At 42.0% G+C, this 20,589-nt stretch overlaps 1 protein-coding gene across 1 annotated transcript in view; it reads left to right on the top strand.

Moving 5' to 3' along the window:
* The window catches only part of LOC122808416 (survival motor neuron protein-like), a 797,372-nt gene that overhangs the window by 392,067 nt on the left and 384,716 nt on the right, over positions 1-20,589 (top strand). The window lies entirely within an intron of this gene.

The raw sequence follows: 20,589 nt of genomic DNA, 5'->3' as shown, positions 1-20,589 counted from the left end.
CGGTACCCATGAACTACCACATAGGTGGTAGCTCACAAAACACTGAAAGTGTAATAAGAGACCTTGGGACACAGGTGGACAGTAGTCTCTCCTGTGATAATCACATCGCCACAGTAGTCGGGAAATCCTTCTAAGTGGCACACCTCATCACAAAAGGGTTCTCCTCTAGAAAAAAGGAGGTCATTGTTCCTCTCTACTCATCCCTCATCAGACCCATTATAGAGTACAATGCTCCGTTTGGCATGTATCTCACAAGACACCTACAGCAATTGAAAAGGCCACAGAAATACATCACTAAGAGGATTACTGGCCTCAAACAGGTGCCTTATGCAGACTCTCAAAAAACTCCAGCTCTACTCAGAGGTGATCTCAGCCTAACAAACAAAACAATGTCAAACCCAGAGCTGTTGGACATGCTACACTTAAAGAAAATCCCAATCTGTCCAAACCAAATGCTCCAGGGACCTCTAACTTGTCACCACAAGAAACAAAATATGCTGAAGTGATAGATTCCTGTCCCAGAGACATCCCATACTTTGGAACAAGCTACCCATTTATGTCAAGCAAAGCTCCTCATTGGCCCTCTTTAAGAAAAATCTTGACGACTGGATGGAAAATAGAAAATTCACCCTGGGGATCACTTCTGTGGCACTGCTTGACAGGGGCACAGGAAAATAATTTTCTTGGGTGGAAGCCAGGGAACCTTTTTGGCTAGGTTTATATAGGCCCCAGGGCCTATAGCCTAGTACCTACCTATGAATGTATGAACCTAGCAGACAAACTCAGCAGGTTCATTCTGATGTCTCATGAGTGGTTTCTCATTCAGTCAGTTGCGGAGAAAATATTTTGCTGTTGGGGCCAGCCATTCTGTTATCTGTTTGCATTTCCCCACAATAAATGCAACAGCTACTTTGCCCTGATTGCCTCTCAGGAGGAATCACTGAGAGATGCCGTAGTCCACCTTTGGCCCACCGATCTCAGTTAAGTCTATCCTCCAGTGCCTCTGATTCCAAAATTCTTAGAGAAAGCCAATCAGTTGAAGAGCTCAGTCATACTTGTTGCCCCTTTTTGGCCTTGGCAGTTGTGGTTTCCTTTACTTTGGTCTCATCTTCATTATCCTCCCTGGATACTGAATCCAAGTCCAGACCTTCCTTCACATCCCTCAGGCATAAATCATCCCAGTATCTCAGCTCTCAAACTACTACCCCTCCATTAACTGGGAAAACTACTCGTGTACCAATATACTTGCCCAACACTTCCTGGAATTCATTAATTCCAATGGGCTGGACCAGCTCATTCTTACCCCCACTATAGAGGTAGCAACATCCTTGACCTGGTCATTACTAACATGGGTGGCCGTTGCTCTGCACTAATAGTCAACTCCTCCCTGGTTAGATCTGACCACAGACTAATCACCTTGGAAATCCGCATCCCTTCCACCACCCCCCCCACCCCCCACCCCCGCAAAGGTAACCACCATGAAAAACTTCTCCAAAGCTAACTTTAGGCTCCTAAAAACAGAGGTGGCTAACTTCACAGCACCCATTTCAATTGGAGAACAGCTGCATGACCGCCGAATCATACACTAATGGCCTATATGAACACGTACACAAATGCATGGATCTCACCATACCCAATAGAACCAAGACGCTCTCCTCCAAAAAAAAGGAAGCCAATCTGGTCGTCCCCTGCCATAAACAAACTCTACAACAGGAGGAGGAAACTAATGAGAAATAAGGTGAAGTCCCAAGACTGGCAAAAAACCCTTATCAGCCTCAACAAAAAGTTGAGATTCCTCATCAAATCATCTAAAGCTAGCTATGAAAATTGAATTGCAGCAGATAGTAAAGACAACCACAAGGCCTTCTATAGTTATGTAAAGAATCTCCATGGCAATAACCAGATTTGCTCTGAGCTGTTGCACAATGGCACCTCCTGTACTGAGCTAACAGATATTGCCAATATACTAGCCGACAGATTCAGTGCCAACTTTACCCCTCTCTCCCTCACCAAAGGGCCAATCACAGTATCAGTAGATTGCCAGGCACACAGTTTTACTGCTTCACAGGTTAAAACAGCACTGTCCAAGGCCAGGAATACAGCTTCTATGAGACCTGACAATATCCCTGAGTGTTATATATGAACTATAGAGTGAACTGGCACCTCACCTGTGTGCCCTGTTCAATTACAGCCTCACCTCAGGCTTTGTCCCTACTGAATGGCGCCCTGCTACACTCATCCCTCTCCACAAAGGAGGAGCGAGTACAGACCCTGGGAACTATCGCCCCATTAGCCTGACAAGTCTGATATGCAAAGCTATGGAACGCATTATCATGGACCTAATAAACGACGATATAGGGAACTGCCACACTCTGGATCCCACATAGTTTGGTTTTGTGAAGGGTAGTTCATGCCTGCTCAACCTTGTCGACTTCTTTGAGTCAGTCACCAGAGCTGTGGATGAAGGCAAGGTGGTTCATACAGCCACCTTGATCTGGCCAAGGCCTTTGATACCATTCCTCACTAAGGAATCATAGAACAACTCACTAAGCTAGGCATCAGCCCCTATATATCACTAGGTGGGTTGCAAACTGGCTCACAGATAGAACCCACAGTGTGAAAGTAGCTGACTCCAAGTCAGACTGTCGACCAGTCACGAGTGGAGTCCCACACTGTTCGGTCCTGGGTCCTCTCCTGTTTGGTATCTACTTCTGTGAAGTCCAGGCCAACATGAAGGGACTCTGTCTGACAAAGTTCACAGACAATTGCAAGTTGGGAGCCATAATTAACTCCCCAAGTGATGTTGACATCCTACAGAAAGGCCTCACTGAGACAAATGACTGGTGTCAAAACCATGGCCTTAAGCTGAATGCCAAAAAATGGGTCATCCCCTTTGAGAAAACCTGGTTCCCATGAATTACCACATTGATGGTAGTCCACTGAACACAGAAGGCGTCATAAGGGATCTGGGAACACAGGTTGAGAGCAACCTCTCTTTTGACCACCACATTACCACTGTGGTCAGGGAGTCCTATGTGGCACATCTCATTACTAAGGGTTTTGTATCCAGGAAAAAAGAGGTCATTGTCCCTCATTAGGCCAGTCATCGAGTACAATGTCCCATTTGGCATGTACCTCACTAGACACCTACAGTGACAGGAGAGGCCGCAAAAATACCTCACAAAGAGGATCTTAGGCCTTAAACACTTGTCCTGTATGGACAGACTCAAAAAAACTCCAACTATTCTGTCTCATATCGCCTACTTAGAGGCTGTCCCTGCTTGACTTACAAAGCCATGTCTGACCCAGCTCTGTTAGAAATGCTACATCTAAAGAAATCCCAATCCCTCCACACCACATGCTCCAGAGACCTCACCCTCATTACCACAATCAACAGAACAAGCTGGAGGGACAGGTTCATAACCCAGAGACTGCCCATGCTATGGAATAGACTCCCCATACATGTCAAGCGGAGCACCTCACTGTCTTTCTTCAAGAAAAATCTTGATGAGTGGATGGGAAATAGTAAATTCACCCCGGGGGATCACTCCAGTGGCTCTGCTTGACAGAGGCACTGCGAGTAAGGTCGGGTGGGATGATGCCAGGGTAATCCTATGGGCTAGGCTTGTAAAGGCTCCAGGGCCATTAGCTTAGTACACACCTATGAACCTATAAGCAACTGGAAATGTTCCTTGGAGGATGGCTTCCTTAGCAAGGCAGGGAAGGTAAGAGGTAAGTATCAAGTGAATCTTTGTAGGGCCCTGTTTAGTGGAATCTTGAGTGAGGGGAGTATCCTGGCATTGTTGAAAAGAACAATAATTTTTTATCCCCAAGGAAGAGAAGTATTCTGCTGACCCTCTCATGTGTAGACCAGTCTCTATTTTAAATTATGGTTATAAAATCTTTAATGTCCTGTTAGCAATGAGTGTGACAGTGGTAATGTTTATGATGATAGATGAGCATCAGTGTGGGTTTATAGAAGGCCATCATACATTGATATTATCAACAGAGTCCTCTTGATGAAGAAGGATGTGGAAACATCTGCCAAGCCACCAATGCTCATTTCCCTTGATGCTAAGAAAGCATTCAATAAAGTCTGTCGGTCATATCTTTAGTTTACTCTGGACATATTTGGTTTTTCACAAAAATTGATTGAACTGCAGAAAAGGTTGCACCAAAATGCAAAATTAAAAGTAGTGATTGGTTTTGGAGATTTTTGTGTTATACAGAAATGTGAGGCATGGCTGTTCTCTGTCCTTTATATTGTTTGCTGAATTTTTGAAGCCCTTGGCAAATGAAAGTGAGAGCATCTGAGATAAAAGGATGCAGTTAGGAGGGAGCCTCCTAGAAATTAGCTTTATTTACAGATGCAGTAGTATTTGTTGCCAGCCTGGATAATGACATTTCCATTCTTTTCAAACTGTTAAGGAATGATGGAGTCTTCTCAAAGTATAAAATAAATGCATAAAAAAACTGAAGCAATCTCTGTGAATTTCTGTCACACCCATGATCCTGTGCAGAACTGTCCATTTTAATAGCAGTCACACAAAGCTGAAGTATTTGAGGATCTGGCTGATAAAGGACTCTGAGAAAACAGCAACTTATACATGGGAGGAGGCAATAAAATTTGAACTAATGCAAATAAAACTCAGTAAAGAACATTTTAGAAGACTAAAACTACTACTGAAAACTGTCTTGAAATTTAGGAATAAAGTCCCAGGTGTAAACCAATTTGCTCTCCCTGTTCTAAGTTACAGTTTTGGGGTGATTTTTCTGGCCCCAAAAGGTATTGGATCAGTTAGACAGGAAAACAAAAAAATGTTTCATGCTTATCAAGTGATATGTAAAAAATCTTTGTATATTGAGATTGCATATTCCTCATTCTAGAAGAAGTATGGGTCTCCTCAAAATTGATTATATGTATAGATCTGCAATCATGGGACTGCTTACATACCTGCTGACCTCACCAGATCCAAATGCAGAGAAAGTTTTAAAACATGAGGTGACTATGTCTTAGATGACTTCTCTGCTTAGTTCAGCAGAAGCATTTCAGTGTCAAGTGGGAATGGAAATCAAATCAAAAGTAGACAAAAATCCAACAACAACTTGGATGTGCCAAAAAAAATAAAAGAATATAAGGAGAAGGATCGGATCAGATGAAAAGGAGAGAAATTTGGAAAAGGCATAAATATTATGGCAAGTTCAAAGATCTCCTGGAACAATCTTATGTTGATCAGGATTTGATGCAGGAATGTTAAGGAGTGGTGAACTGAAACCAAAATTTGAAAGTTTAACAATGGTGGCACAGGACAGTGAGCAGTGTACACACTGGTTTACAAAGTCCATTGAAAGGATGGGTGAAACAGTCAAATGCAGGCTCTGTAAAAAAAAAAAAAACTAGAAACAGCTGCACATCCTGTTGCTGGCTATGATACCCTCATGGCAGAAGTTCTGTATACTGAAAGCCACAGTAATGGGGCAAGGCTGTTGCAATGGGGATTGTGCAAATGTTACAAACCGTAGTAGTCGAGAAGTATAGGCATTCCCCGGTTACGGACATCTGACAGGCGGACAACCTATAGATACGAACGGGCTGCCGCAATGTTGGAAATAACATGAAAAAAATTAAAATTGTTAAAGTTGCCCAAATCTGTGTGTGTGAGAGATAGAGAGATCAAGAGAGAGTGAGAGCAGTGTGTGAGTGAATGCAGGTATGAATGAGGAAGTGACTGTGTGTGAGAGAGAGCGTGAAGAGTGAGAGCAATGTGTGAGTGAATGCAGGTATGAATGAGGAAGTGACTGTGTGTGAGAGTTCGGGAGAGTGAGAGCGATGTGCGAGTGAATGCAGGTATGAATGAGGAAGTGACTGTGTGTGAGAGTTCGGGAGAGTGAGAGCGATGTGCGAGTGAATGCAGGTATGAATGAGGAAGAGACTCTGTGTGTAAGAGAGAGAGAGTGAGGGAGCAATCCCCTGGCAGCAGTTAAGAGGTGGTGGTTGCATAAGGGGAGGGGGATAGTTATGGAATAGGTAAAGTAGGGTTAAAGGAGAACTCCACCCTAGAACTAAAAAAAAATGTTATTTTTTTCACTCTTTGTTTCCTGACCTATTTTAACACCTCAAAACCACTCTAAGTGGTTTATTTGTAATCGTATCCTGTTTTCCACAACATGGCTACCAATGGGGCTTGATGTATCAATGTGATCTTGTACTCCCTCAAGCCTTTCTCTTTCCCATAATACTTTGTATGACTTCTGCCAGACATAAGGCAGTAACTTTGAATTTCCATGCCATCAACATATAATAGGATTTGGGAAGGTCACTGTTATTTTTTTTTTTACCTTCTGTAAAAGGTCTGCTTCTTTTCTGTCTCTGATCACCCTCATTTATGTCCGTCTCAGACCTTGATTTACACTATACTTAGGAATTATCCACCTACAGTCAGAAAAGTAACTAAATTGCTGGGTCTTTGTTCAGTGTTTTCTTTTGTAGTTCAAGGAATTGAGTCCCCTCCCCCCACACTACTGCAGATGTGTTAAAACTGTCACTACACTGAGAGACCTTTCAGAATCAATTCCTCAGACTACAAAAGAAAACCCCGAACAAAGGCCTTCAATTTAGTTACTTTTCTGGCTGTGGCTGGATAACTACTAAATGTAGTGTAAAACAAGGTCTGAGCCAAACATAAATGAGGGTGAGTAAAGAAAGAAAAGAAGCAGTCCTTTACAGAAGGCAAAGAAATTAATGACCCTCCCAAATCCCATTATATGTCAATGGTGTGGGAATTCAAAGTTACTTATGTCTGGCATGAGTCATACAAAGTATTATGGGAAAGAAAAAGGCTTGAGGGATTACAAGATCATGTTGATAGATCAAGCCCCATTGGTAGCCATGTTGTGGAAAACAGGCTAACATTACAAATAAAGCACTTTGATTTTGAGGTGTTAAAATAGGTCGGGAAACCGAGTGAAAACAAGTTTTGTGTTTTTTTTTGTTTTTTTTTTTTTAGTTCTAGGTTGGAGTTTTCTTTAGAGAGAGAGAGAGAGAGAGAGTGTGTGTGTGTGTGTGTGTGTGTGTGTGTGTGTGTGTGTGTGTGTGTGTGTGTGTGTGTGTGTGTGTGTGTGTGTGTGTGTGTGAGAAAGCTGTCATAAACACTGCATTTAATAACAAGATGTCTTAAACCAGCTTTGTTGACAGAAAGTAAGGAAGCATTGCTAAGTATACAGTATTATGTTTTTAAGATTTTTTTTTTGTTTGGAAGTGTTTCTAAAGTGTTTTATATGCAAAGAAAAGTAAAATAAATACTAGGCTGAGACAAACACTTGACTAAGAGAAATTTAATAAGAACCATATGTACGTGTTTCGACTTGCATACAAATTTGACTTAAGGACAGACTGAAAAACGTCCTTAACCTGGGTACTGCCTGTATTGGAAACATGAACCATAAAGCATTGTAGAGAATGATTAAGTTTATATTACATGGAATCACCCATTACCAAAAGTTCAAAAAATAGATCTGTGAAAAGCAGATATAGTAGTTCAGGAAAAAAGGGTAAAAGTAGCATTAATCGCTGAAAGTGCTAAACCCAGGAATTATAGTGTCTTGTGTACAGAAACACACATAGTCCATAAACTACCAGGATTTGCAGACAGAAATGAGAGCAATGTGGAAGAAAGATATTTAGACAGTTCCAGTAGTAATAGGAGCAATGGGTATCATAAAAAAAGAATTTACAGTCATATTTAGATATGTTACTGATACATGTCACTCCGTATGAGTTACAGGAGGAGTCAGTCTTTCAGTAGAGAGGTTGCTGGAACACAAAAAAAAATCTTGAGTGTGAAAGTGAGTTGATCACATTAGGGCTCCCTTTACCATTTAACACGTAAAGTGATATTTCATTAGCCAGTAGTATATAAAAACTCGGAAGAAAAGAGCCTAGATTCTGAGAGCAGCTAAGAAAAAGGGAGGGCACTTTGACATGGAGAGAAGCAGTGGTTGACACAGATGGATAAATGCTAAATGAAAATTAAGCATGAATAAGAGTAGTAGTGGTATCTGGATTTGATTGTAAACACTGATATTGGGCTAAATTGTGTATATGATATGTATCGGATCTTAAATCTGTAGCCACCTGTGTCTCAAGTACTGGTGTGCACTGCATGAGAATTTAGTTGAAAATAAAGATGATATTCCTGATGGTGGTTGTTGTAGGGGACCTCTGACTATCTCTCAGATGACCTGAGTTAAAGTAGCGGCGTTTACACTTGTAGGAGCTAGTGGAGGAAGATGGTGGTGAGCAGCCATTGCCAACTTTCCCATGCTTGGGGGAAGCTGCTCTGTCTCTCCACATGGGTGACATTTACTGAGAACATTAGGTGTTCCACCCTCTGGAGCATGGGCATGTTGAACCTGTACTGCTGTGTTTCAGTCACATAGTCCAGAATAATTCTGCATGCAAAGGTAGTCTTCCTCTCAGAGAACAGTATGTACCAAAGCTTGAAGGAGCCACCATAGGAAGTCTCCCAGAGGGAGAGAGTAGGTTGCCCCAAAGGAGCAGCAGCTGGCCCACTCTGTACCACCCATTTCCGACCACATAGTGGTTAAACTGATTGGGATTCTTGGGCAGGAAAAAATTTGGGTCCTAGGACTCTACGCTAGTGCAGGGAATCCAGCAACTGCTACCGTGAAACAAAGGGGCTAATTGGCTGCAGGTAGAGGAGCCATTGCCATTGGGCTTGTCCCTGGGGAAGGGGGGAGATGATAGGGGAGAAAAAGCCCTCATTGTGCCTGGAATTGGCTTTAGCTGCCCTGATGCTAGACGTCAGACCATCAAGGACATGCTCAGTGCCAGGCCTGTCAATACACATCTTGGCAGACTTCAGTGTTTGGTACATGTTGGCCAGTGTCCTCTGCTTCAAGTGCTGAGTCGACATTAATGTAGAAAATTCTGCATATGCAAGGCTCTGTGTGTGTACCTCTATGAATTTCAAGCTCAACTACAGTTGTTTCTTTGCATGGGCCTCCTGCCATCCACCCTTTTGGACAGTAGGATAGATGTTTTTTTTTTCTTCTATTTTTTCTATGATGTCTGTATTCATCCCAGTTTATTGTTCATCCCTTCTGAGAACTAGCAGAAAGCCTGCATGGAACAGGAAGCAGATCATCTTTGTATAGTCCTCTACATGAGATACTGAAGCTGAAGAGAGAATGCATTTTCCTTCACTCCCAGGTGACTCCAGATTTGGGGGATTGCATGAAATAATGAGGTAATAAGAGGGATGGCCAACAAACTTAATATCCTTTCCATAAAATACTACACAAGGCTTTCTGAGCCTCCAGCTATCTTCATGGTTGGTCCCACACATAGAAGCAATGATTAAACTGGTAACAAATACTGCATGGGTATGTACTGCACACTGATGTTGTGTCATTTCACCCAAGGAGACCTGATATGATTATGAAGAACAGGATAAGCTGGACTGAGAACTCCAAATGTGGTTCCACTGTGGCTGTAGCTGCCCTTGAAAAGGCACCAGACTCACAACAGTCCTGATTGTCAATCCCTTGGATGAGGAATTAAGGACCATGGTCAGATTTTGGAAGTCTATCAAGGCATCCTTCATTTTTTCTCAGAGGGGTGTAAATTACCTGTCACATCTGGTAAGATTCAAGCAGGCAGCAGTTAAAATGCATCAGTTGCTGGGTGAGTTGTCACATAGTCAGCAAAATTAGAATCTGCATTCATATTTGGAATCCATTTCTTCCACTGACAGACTTACAGTGAGTTTAGATGACAACCCCTGCTGAGGCTTCATGGCTGGCAACAGGTGCCAGCACTGGTTTATAAGGTCACACTTTGCTTTGTCTGACTGGTTCTGACAAAGATGTAGACCTTTGCAAATACTCCCTTTGGTAGTGGTGTTCTCGTTGAGCCACAAATTAGAAAGCACAGAAGATCACGAAAAGGGAGGGAAAGATTATTTTGGTTGTTTGTGTGAAATTATAATCCACAGCTGACATTTTCACTGTTGCTGTGGAGTCTTTATCAACTCTGATTAAGGAGTGGCCAACAGCAACAGAATAAAATTTTGATGAGTGGATGGGAAATAGAAAATTCACCTCTGGGATCACTCCAGTGGCTCTACTTGACAAGAGGCACTGGGAGCTAAGGTAGGGTGGCACGATGCCAGGGTAATCCTATGGGCTAGGCTTTTAAAGGCTTCAGGGCCATTAGCCTAGTACACACCTATGAACAAGGCAGACTCTATCTGAGGTAATGGGAGGAGGGGTGTTGTGGGTAGAGCCTTGGCTCGAGAGTTTTTGCCTGGCGCAAGCTGTGTATGGCAGCTGAGTTGGTTCCGAGAGTTGGGAATCGAAGCCATTAGTCAAGAATGATTGAAGATCAACAACAAAGATGGAATGTTATGGTAAGACCATAACTTTTTTTTTTCTCTTAAATCCTGGCTATTCTATTAGGAGCAGTCTTCAGCTGCTCCCGAGGTTAGAAGGGTATATAACTTTCTTGGGTGGCGTAAGCCAGGGAACCTTGTTGGCTAGGCTTACGTTGGCCCTTGGGCCGATAGCCTAGTACCTACCTATGAACCTATAATAATCATAGGTCTGGAAGGAGTCCAAGGTGGCATGGTAACTTGCAGAATATGCATCTGTGCAGAGACAGTAATAACTGCCAACAACAATAGTGGTCTTCCCTCTGGGTGATGAAAACAGAATCTCTGAGCCATTGCCTGAGCCACAGTGTGTGCAGTCATAGGTCATCTGTCCACTACTTGCAAGCATAACAGGCTGTCTTGCAAAAGTGGATAAGGACAAGATGTATCCATAGACCACTGAATCGCCTTCCCCACACTCTCATCATACAAGACATCCCACTCTTTCAAAAGAGCACAGCAAGAAAATGGTTCTTAAAATTAATCCAAAAAAGAGCCACCCAGGAGGTTATACCAGACCAGGAAAGGTTATTACTCCACGTTCTTTTTTTAGTACTCGGAAAGACAAGTGACCTCAAGTCTGAATTGAACTTCAGCTTTGTAAGTGAATATATTGCAGAACAAACATTTAGGATGGAGCTACAGTGCTGCCCAGCCTTCTCTGTCTTTCAGGAGATGTCTGAATGTGGTCTTTGAACCAGCAAGACACCTACCTCCACATCAGAGTATGCCAAGGAGCCCTGGAGGTTTTTGCTCATTCAAGTAGGAGGCTGTCATTATTGTTCAGGAGACTGATATGTGATGTCACCTCAACTCTCCCCAATGTTTTATCGGATGTATATCCTTAATTGCAGCTAATGATGTATAAATGGTGAAAGAGATTCCTGACCTGTATAATTCTGTCCTGGTCATTTCCTTATGAAATGTATTATATTATATTTTGTACTCTGGAGTGTCTGCTCCTCCTGTTTCAGTTCTTGGGGATACATTGAATACTGCAGTGTCCCAGATGGAGCCTTCATAAATGCTGATTTTTGTAGACTATACAGTAGATGCTGTCTTGTGCAGTGCTAATCTACCCATGGTTAGATCCTTCCTTGACAAAATCTGATCTTACATATTCTTCATTCGCAGTCACTGACAGCACTCTTGTGTTTAAGATTCTCTGGATTTGATGACAGTGACAATCTAAATGTTCCTTTCATAAAATATTTTGCGACTTCTTCATTTGGACTCTGAAAATTCAGTGGTCCTACCTTATTGAGCTTATGAACCATCAAGTCAGAATATCTAATGTATGAAGATTGTATCTCAGATGGTGAGTTTGCAGTACAAACCTGACTGTGGGTAGTTTCTTCCCTGTTGCCATCCCCAGTAGTTACTGTTGCTACAGAAGCTTCTGTCCTCGGGTGGGATCATTGACAGTGACAGACTCTCCAAGGTGTATTTATGACCACAGTCTGAAACCAGTTTTCACATTGGTCTGTTGAAGATTAGGCAAACCTCACAATTCAGGCCTTTCAGGACTTCCTGCCACCAGGATATGATAACCATCCACCCTGACATCATGGCAGCAGTTTGGTGCATTAACAAACAAAGGGGAGCTCACTTCTCCCCTCTCTGTCAAGAAGGTTTGAGGACATAGGAATGTGCTATGTCTGCAGATTGCTTTCTGATTGTCCACTACATTCTTGATGATGTCCATTCTCTAGTGCACAGGTTAATTTGTTTACTGTTTCCTGACCAGTTGTTCTTAGGTTTGTCAGTGATGCAGAAGCTGTTCTGCTGGAGGAAATCTTGCTGTGATCTCTTTTCATACCTGATCAAGTGTAACAAACTGTTTTCTCTGGTCTTTCCTATGGGCAAATGTCTTGGGGATCTTGTCACCCAGAAAAGGTCCCCAGGATTAGTTTATACTTTTCCATCCATTTGTTCTTTTTACAAAGTCCACCCAGAAAGCCATACAGAACAAATCAAAGTGTTAAGAGTGGCTTCATTTTTCCTTTAAATGTCATTCTAGACATTCAAGATGTAATGTGGGGTACGTGCTTTACAGTTCAGTCACAGATTTACCATAGTCAGCAAACATCCATATTTTTCTCAGCCACTTTTGTTTGCAGAGCCATATTTTACAAATGTGATTGATGCTTTATAGTATCACATTTATTCACTGCTGGCTTTCTTCCTGAGCATCTCCATCTTCCAGTGGTAGATTCTGGTTCAAATTCAAGGCAATCCTTATTCTTCTAGTCAATTCCTGTGCTTTTATTTTCTCTTTTCAAAGCATTTTCCTTTTGAAATGTTTCACTGACAAAGTCTCTGTATAGGTTTTTATTGTCAGAATAATGAGAAGCTTTGTCCCCATCTGCTTGCTGGCTAACATTTTTGTTGGATAAACTTTGTTTTCCTCCCTAGCCTGTTCTACATTGAAAAAAAATATATTTGATCATTCAGGAAAAATATTATGAAGACAGCTGGATACAGTAGCTTGATTCTCACACCTGTCTTTCATTATTACCTGATAGTTGGGGTAAATTTCCTTCTCTTCTGCCTGGTGTACAGTGAATAATAATTTTCTACAAATTCTCTCTGTCTCCAGGTTTTAATACATTTTCCTTCGGACACAGTTTTGTCAGGGATCAACTCTTTCTGCTGGGTTAATTGCATCTTTACCAATGTAGGTCTTTGCTGCTTTCTCATGGCCAGGTTTGAATCATACATTCAATGTGTCCTTTCAGTTAACAAATCCTACTGTAGAATACCAGTCCAGTTGATTATTTCTGCTTTCATAAAATTAATAGTGTGTTCTTTCCATTTGCTCTGATAAAGTTGAAAATAACTGGTTCTGTCTGTGCACTCTGTTTGTTTTTTTTTTGAAACCGCGCCTGTTGAGAAGCCTCATACTCAGCCAGCCTTTTTTTCATTTCAACCACAGATTTTTGTAGTTTTATCAGTTCAACTGAATAGCTAGTTAAAGCTTCTATTTTTTCAGCCATTTGTTATTTGAGTTGATAACAGTCTTTCGTTGTTTTCTTTATTTTAATTATCTCTTGAGTGCATTTTATTTATATTTCTTCTGAATTACTAGAGGCCATTTCTTGAACCAAAGCTGAACAACTACAGTATCCTACCCAGCAAATGTTTTTTCCCCTTCACATTTTCTAGTTGATTTTTTCACATTCTCCAAATTTCCTCTTTACTGACACCCAGGGAGTTCACTTACTAGCTGCTAACTGAATTTTACCCAAGTAACAGTTTCAGTGGGACTCCTTTTTCTCAGTTTGTTTTCACCCTGGGAAAGCTGAAATTAAGATGTTGATCAGTGTGCAGCCATCTTCCAATGGCCTAAGTTCTTATGTGAGAAAGACCCCTTTCAGAATGGTCATGGCACAGCCAACTTTACCCTGTGTAAAGGCAAACAATTGGATGTGTTCGACTGATCTTCAGGATGCTTACCATCGTGTAAAGATTGCCAGAGAGTCCAGAATTTATCTCCATCTTCCAGCTAGGAGTAACTCGGTACCAATTCAGACCCTTGCCCTTTGGTCTTAACACAGCCCTCCTCCTCCTAGATGTTCAAGTACATGGTTATTGTCGCAGCTCATCTGCAACGCAAAGGGATTTAGGTCTTTTATACCTGGATGATTGTCTCCTCTCTGTAGAAACCAAAGAGGCCTTACTAGCAGCCAGCATATCTCTCCAAATAGAGAAGATTCTTGCCTACAGTCAGCACAGCAAATTACTTTCATCAGATGTTATCAGGACGCATCAGAGTGCTGAATAAATTTTCTCCCAGGAAGAGTTCAAACCATTCAAAAGACAATCCATACACTTCTTAATAGTTAACCTCTCCTCCAGAATTCTTGGTTCTGAGGGTATTAGAACTTGGAGCAGCTTCATCATAGTCAACCACACAGTTTTATATGATGGTTCTTCAGTAGATGCTGTCATCTCTATGGTCCTAAGTAACAGATCACTCCTCTGCACTAATCCACATATCTCATATCTGCAAGATTCATAGATTTAGTTAAGATGGTGGATGACCTCTCCAAACATTCCAATGAAACACCCTTTTGTTATGCCACTTTGTTATGCTACGGTTACCACAGATGCCTCCTCTCTGGGGTGGGACATTTTGAGTGGTGGATATTTCAAGGAATTTGGACAGAAATAGAGGACAACTTACACATCAATATCCTGGATATAAGGGTAGTTCTCCTTATGTTGCAGGAAGTTTGGAACCTCCTTCCTCCCAAAGTGTGATAGTTGTGACATCCGACAATATGCCTTGGTATGGTACATCAGCAGGCAAGGTGGAACTAAGTCCGACCCTCCTTTGCATAGAGACTGTGTGAGACTGGCAGTAGGTGATAGATTCATATCACTGTCTAGTTGCAACATGCATTCTAGCGAGAGAGAGAGCTGTCTAGCAGACAGGCTCATCAGGTCTATCTTCATGCCTCACACATGGTTCCTAAATCCATCTGAACCTGAAGAGATGTTAAGACTATTGGGGCTAGTCTTGCTGTGATTTATTTGCATCCCCCATCAATATCAAACGTAACAGCTTTTTTGCCTTGATCCACCCTGAGAGTCAGTCTCCAAGGGATGCTGTAGTCTGTCAGTAGCTCTGTGATGTTCTTTATGCCTTCCTTCCAATTCCCCTCATTTCCAAATTCCGTAAATAGGCATCCAAGTGCAAATCCACATTAATACTTATTGCCTTACTCCAGCCCAGGAAATATGGTTTACTGTGCTCTAGCCAATAAAGGAGCCCCTATGACTTTTAGATCCCAAACCAGAAGATCTTTCACACCTGTGTAGTCAGCTGCAGTCAGACCTTTAGAGCTTCAAGTTGGCCTCATAATCTCCCTCATTCCCATGATGGCCAGAGATTTATTTTTCTCTCAAGTGGTGGTATACATCTTATCTGCTTCAACTAGATCCTCTACCACAAAATCTACAAAGGTAAATGGAAACACTTTGTGTGGACTGTGGAAAGACATTCAGACCCTTTTTCTGCCCCCATTCCAGATTTGTCTACGCTTTCTGAAGTGGTTTGAGTTATTCTGCTGTTAAAATACAGTTTGCATCAATTTCAAATTTTCATTGAGTATTCAAAAAATAACTCCTTGGCCCTCAAACAGACTTTGCAGAGCCTTCCTTAGAAGTATCATTACCCCCCACCCAATCAAAGACCCTACCCATCCTTGGGATTTTAATTAATCCTGGAAGCTCTAACAAAACCTCCTTTCAAACCAGGTTTCTCTTTAGAGTCGAAGTTTTTATCATGGAATACTGTATTCTTGGTTATCTTTACTTCAGCCAGATGAATTTCATAACTTTGTGCCTTGGCTTCTATTCCTGTACTTTAATACAGTGCTTTCCCTATTAAAGGAAAAGCTCATTCCACAAGATCTGTGGAAACATCTACTGCCTTCTTCAGAAACTTAGCAATAGACAAGATTTGTGCAACAGCAGCCCAATGGTCTATGTTGTATGCCTTTGCCAAACACTATAAGTTGGATGTAATTTCTAGATCTAGAGCTTTCTTTGGAGCTACAGTCCTGGAAAGTAGTCTGTTTTAATTCTACCATAGAGATTCATAGGTTTATAGGCTGGTACTAAGCTATCGGCCGTAGGGCCTATACAAGCCAAGCCATAACAATTCCCTGACTATTTCTTCCCACACTATTTACTTTTCTGGACCCCTGTCTAGCAGGGCGACTGACGTGATCCCCGGAGTGAATTTCCTTTCTCCCATCCAATCGTCAAGGTTCTTTTTGAAGAGGGCCAAAGAGGCGCTCTGCTTGACATGTATGGGCAGTCTATTCCAGAGTCTGGGGAGTCTCTGGTTCAGGAACCTATCCCTCCAGCATGTTTTGTTTATTGTGATGACAAGGTTTAGATCCCTGGAGTGTGTGTCTCTGAGGGATTGGGATTTCTTTAAGTGTAGCATGTCCAACAGCTCTGGGTTTGACATGGCCTTGTATGTTAAGCAGAGATCGCCTCTGAGTAGATGATATGCAACAGAGAATATCTGGAGGTTTTTAAGGCGGGCAACGTCGGGCATCTGCTTTAGGCCTGTGATTCTTTTAGTGAGGTATTTCTGCGGCCTTTCCAGTTTTTGCAGATGTCTTGAGAAGTACATACCAAATGGGGCATTGTATTCTATAATGGGTCTAATGAGGGATGAGTACAGTGGGACAATGACCTCCTTTTTTATGGATGAAAAGCCGTTAGTGATGAGGTGTGCCACATAGAAGGATTTCCTGACTGTTGTGGTGATGTGGTTATCGAAGGTGAGACCACTGTCCACCTGTGTCCCCAAGTCTCTTATCACACTTTTGGTGTTTAGTGTGCTGCCACCTATGTGGTAATTCACGGGTCCATGTTTTTTCCCAAAGGGGATAACTGTACATTTCTTGGCATTGAGCTTGACCCCATGGCTCTGGCACCAAGCATCTGTTTCTGTAAGGCCCTTTTGTAGAGTATCCACATCATCTGGGGATTCAATAATGGATCCCAGTTTGCAGTCATCTGCAGACTTTGTTAGCCAGAGTCCCTTAATGTTGGCCTGTACTTCAGAGAAGTAGATGCCAAACAAGAGCGGTCCCAGGACTGAAACCTGAGGTACTCTACTTGTCACTTGTCTGGAGCTGGATTTGGAGTCTGCTACTTTTACAGTGTGGGTTCTGTCAGTAAGCCAGTTGGCAACCCATCGAGTGACGTAGGGATTAATGCCCAGCTTAGTAAGTTTATCTAGGATTCCAGAGTTGGGGATGGTGTCAAAGGCCTTGGCGCGGTCCAGATAGGCTGTGTGGACCACCTTACCCTCATCCACGGCTCTGGAGACTGATAGAAGAAGTCCATCAGGTTCAGGAGACAAGATCGGCCCTTCACGATCCCAAACTGGGTGGGGTCCAGTGTTTGAAGGTTGCCAATGTAAGGTAGCTTGGAATTCTGTCCCATCTGTTGGATCAGAGGGATGGATGAAATAGGATATGGAAGGTAGGTATTTACTAAATCATATTACATAGTTATATTCATTCTTAAGTTGTAGCACATGGTTGTGGCACTTTATTGATGTTTTTAAGTTGAAGTTAAGTGGAAAGTGATGGCAAAGGATAATGCAGTGTCTGCCATTAATGGAGCCTTTTCTGATGCTGTCATCTCCGATTTGTATTTTACCATCCACCCTATGCGTGCAAAACTGTTTGGTCTAACCCAACTGCTCACCTCAGCTGTGAACAAAGCTAGGGATGTCTTCAGTCAGCTGAAAACTGGAAGTACTTCTGTTAAACAGAAGGAGACTGTCCCAGAGACTTCCCTTACTCTGGAACAGACTACCTATCTATGTCGAATAGAGCTCCTCATTAGTACTCCAAGAAAAATCTCGATGATTGGATGGGAAATAGGAAATTCACCCTGGGGATCACTTCTGTGGCTCTGCTCGACAGGGGCACAGGAAAATAATTTTCTTGGGTGGCGAAAGCCAGGGTATCTTTTTGGCTAGGCTTATATAGGTCCTAGGGCCAATAGCCTAGTACCTACCTATGAGACAGCATATAATCATAGTGCTCTATTAAGCTTAATGGAGCTTGTGGTAACTCATTTTCATGTTTTGAACATAACTCACTCATTGATGAGGGAGATGAAGTTAATACTTTCTCCAAAAGTTATTTGATATGCATGTAAACCCATTTAGTTCATTCAGCATTTATTCAAATTGAAGTGAGTCTTTCACAGACAGACAGTGCTAATATCAGAGCTGACTTCATTCATGAGTGTAGAAGTAAAATATTTGAATTGGAAAAAGGTTATTCAAGCTCAAATCTTAGCAATGTGAGATGCAATATTTGGAGCATTGCTTAAAAATAGAACAGGTACCATTTGGTTTGTGCATTTCACATTTTAAGTACCCCAGTGGTGTTAATTATGGAGACAAACTTTATGTTAACCTAAATTATTTAACAGAACAGGACTTGAAATGCTTGAATTACTCATTGGGGATTATTATACCAAAGTCAGTGAGATTTTACAAGAGATTAAAGTGCTGAATGATCAGATTAAGTAAACACCTGTTTTTTAGTGCATGTGTTGTTTTATAGAACAGAATCTCTGTTAGAGCTAATAGGCACATTTCTACTACAGTAAGCAAAAAGGAAAAGAAAGGTTAAGAGATGCTCAAGCTTACAAAAATGCCACAGCTTATCCAGTCAGAATCAGAGGTTTTAAATACAAACTCACAGTTTTAGCCCAACAGATCAAAGGAAAGTGGAAAGACCAAGAGAGAAGAAAGTGCAGCAGGAACGATATTGGCATTTCTGCTAACTCTTATGCCCAAATGGTCTCAAATAGTATGCCTTCACAAAAAGCTAATGTAACTAACGTTTTAGTAGCTCTCAAACTGACTACTTGTAAATTAAATCTGCATTGCATTTTACATGACATTTCCTACTTTTCTTTTCAGGACAAGTCTTGTAAGAGACATTCTACACACACTCCAGTTTTGCATTCCACTTTACAAGTATTCAACGATGTATGTGAAAGATATGTATGAGGGCAGTGTGACAGTGGTGAGGTCTGCGGTAGGAGTGACATATGCGTTCAAGGCTGAGGTGGGATTACATCAGGGATCAGCTCTGAGGCCATTCTTACTTGCAGTGGTGATGGACAGGTTGACAGACGAGATCAGACAGGAGTCTCAGTGGACTATGGTGTTGGCAGATGACATTGGGATTTGTATGTAGTGAGCGTAGGGAACAGGTTGAAAAGGCCATGTCGAGGTGGAGATATGCTGTAGAGAGGAGAGGAATGAAGGTCAGCAGGAGTAAGACAGAATATGTGTGTGTGAATGAGAGGGAGTAGAGCGGAATGGTGAGGATGCAGGGAGTGGAGTTGGCGAAGGTGGATGAGTTTGAATACTTGGGATCAGCAGTTCAGAGTAATGGTGAGTATAGAAGAGAGATGAAGGGGTTGCAGACAGGGTAGAGTAGGTGGAGAAGAGTGTAAGGAGTGATTTGTGACAGATATGTACCAGTAAGAGGGAAAGGGAAGGTCTACAAGATGGTGGTCTGACCAGCTATGTTATATGGGTTGGAGACTGGCACTGAATAAAAGACAGGAGTCGAAGCTGGAGGTGGCAGAGTTCAAGATGTTAAGATTTGCATTGGGTGTGACAAGGATGGACAGGATTAAAAATGAGTGTATTAGAGGGTCAGCTGAGGTTGGAAGGTTTGGAGACAAAGCCAGAGAGGAAGATTGCTTTGGCTTGGACATGTGCTAAGGAGGAATGCTTGGAGTATTGGGAGAAGGATGCCAAGGATGGTGCTGCCAGGTAAGAGGAAAAGAGGAAAGCCTAAGATAAGGTTTATGGATATGGTGAGTGAGGACATGCAGGTGGCTGGTGTGACAGAGCAAGTTGCAGAGGAAAGGAAGAAATGGAAACAGATCTACTGTGGCGACCCCTAATGGGAGCAGCCAAAAGAAAATGAAGATGTGAAAGTGAAAAAAGTGTTTACAGTTTAATAAAAGTTCTAAATGTTATAATTTAATAGTGAATGAAAGAAAAGCATTGAATGATTTAGAAAAAAACAAACAAATCCACTTACTGAAGGCAGATAAAGACGGGTCTATATTATATCATCGAACGCTTAAAAAAGCGAACGCTGATTGATCGACCTAATTTAAGCGAAAGCTTACAATCTCGAACTGTCAGATCAGCGATTTTTTTTCCCTGGGAAAAAAATCGCTGATCCAAAACACATACACACAACACAAGCACACCAAACAAACAGAAATCCACACACATACACCTAAAATCTGATACCTAACCCTACACTAAACTATGCACACACCACTAACTACCCACTTACCTTAACCCAAACCCTAACCCTAAGGTCCGCACTGTCGCACACTCACCTCACCAGCTCCCTAACCCTAACTCACTTAAATCCGCCCTAACCCTCATGTCCACTCAATCGCATACACATAAGCCGAGCCCTAACCCTAACTCACCTAAATCACCCTAACACTCACATCCACACAATCGCACACTTACCTGAATCCGACTTTCCACCATAACACTGAAAATACCGAAGCAACAGAAACGGACAACCAAATTCTTTCCCTAGGA

This window comes from Protopterus annectens, chromosome 8.part0, assembly GCF_019279795.1.
Source record: "Protopterus annectens isolate FY-2018-M chromosome 8.part0, PAN1.0, whole genome shotgun sequence".
Taxonomy (NCBI): Eukaryota; Metazoa; Chordata; order Ceratodontiformes; family Protopteridae; genus Protopterus; species Protopterus annectens.
The sequence above is the reverse complement of the archived record's forward strand: the minus strand, read 5'-3'. Positions and strand labels throughout refer to the sequence as shown.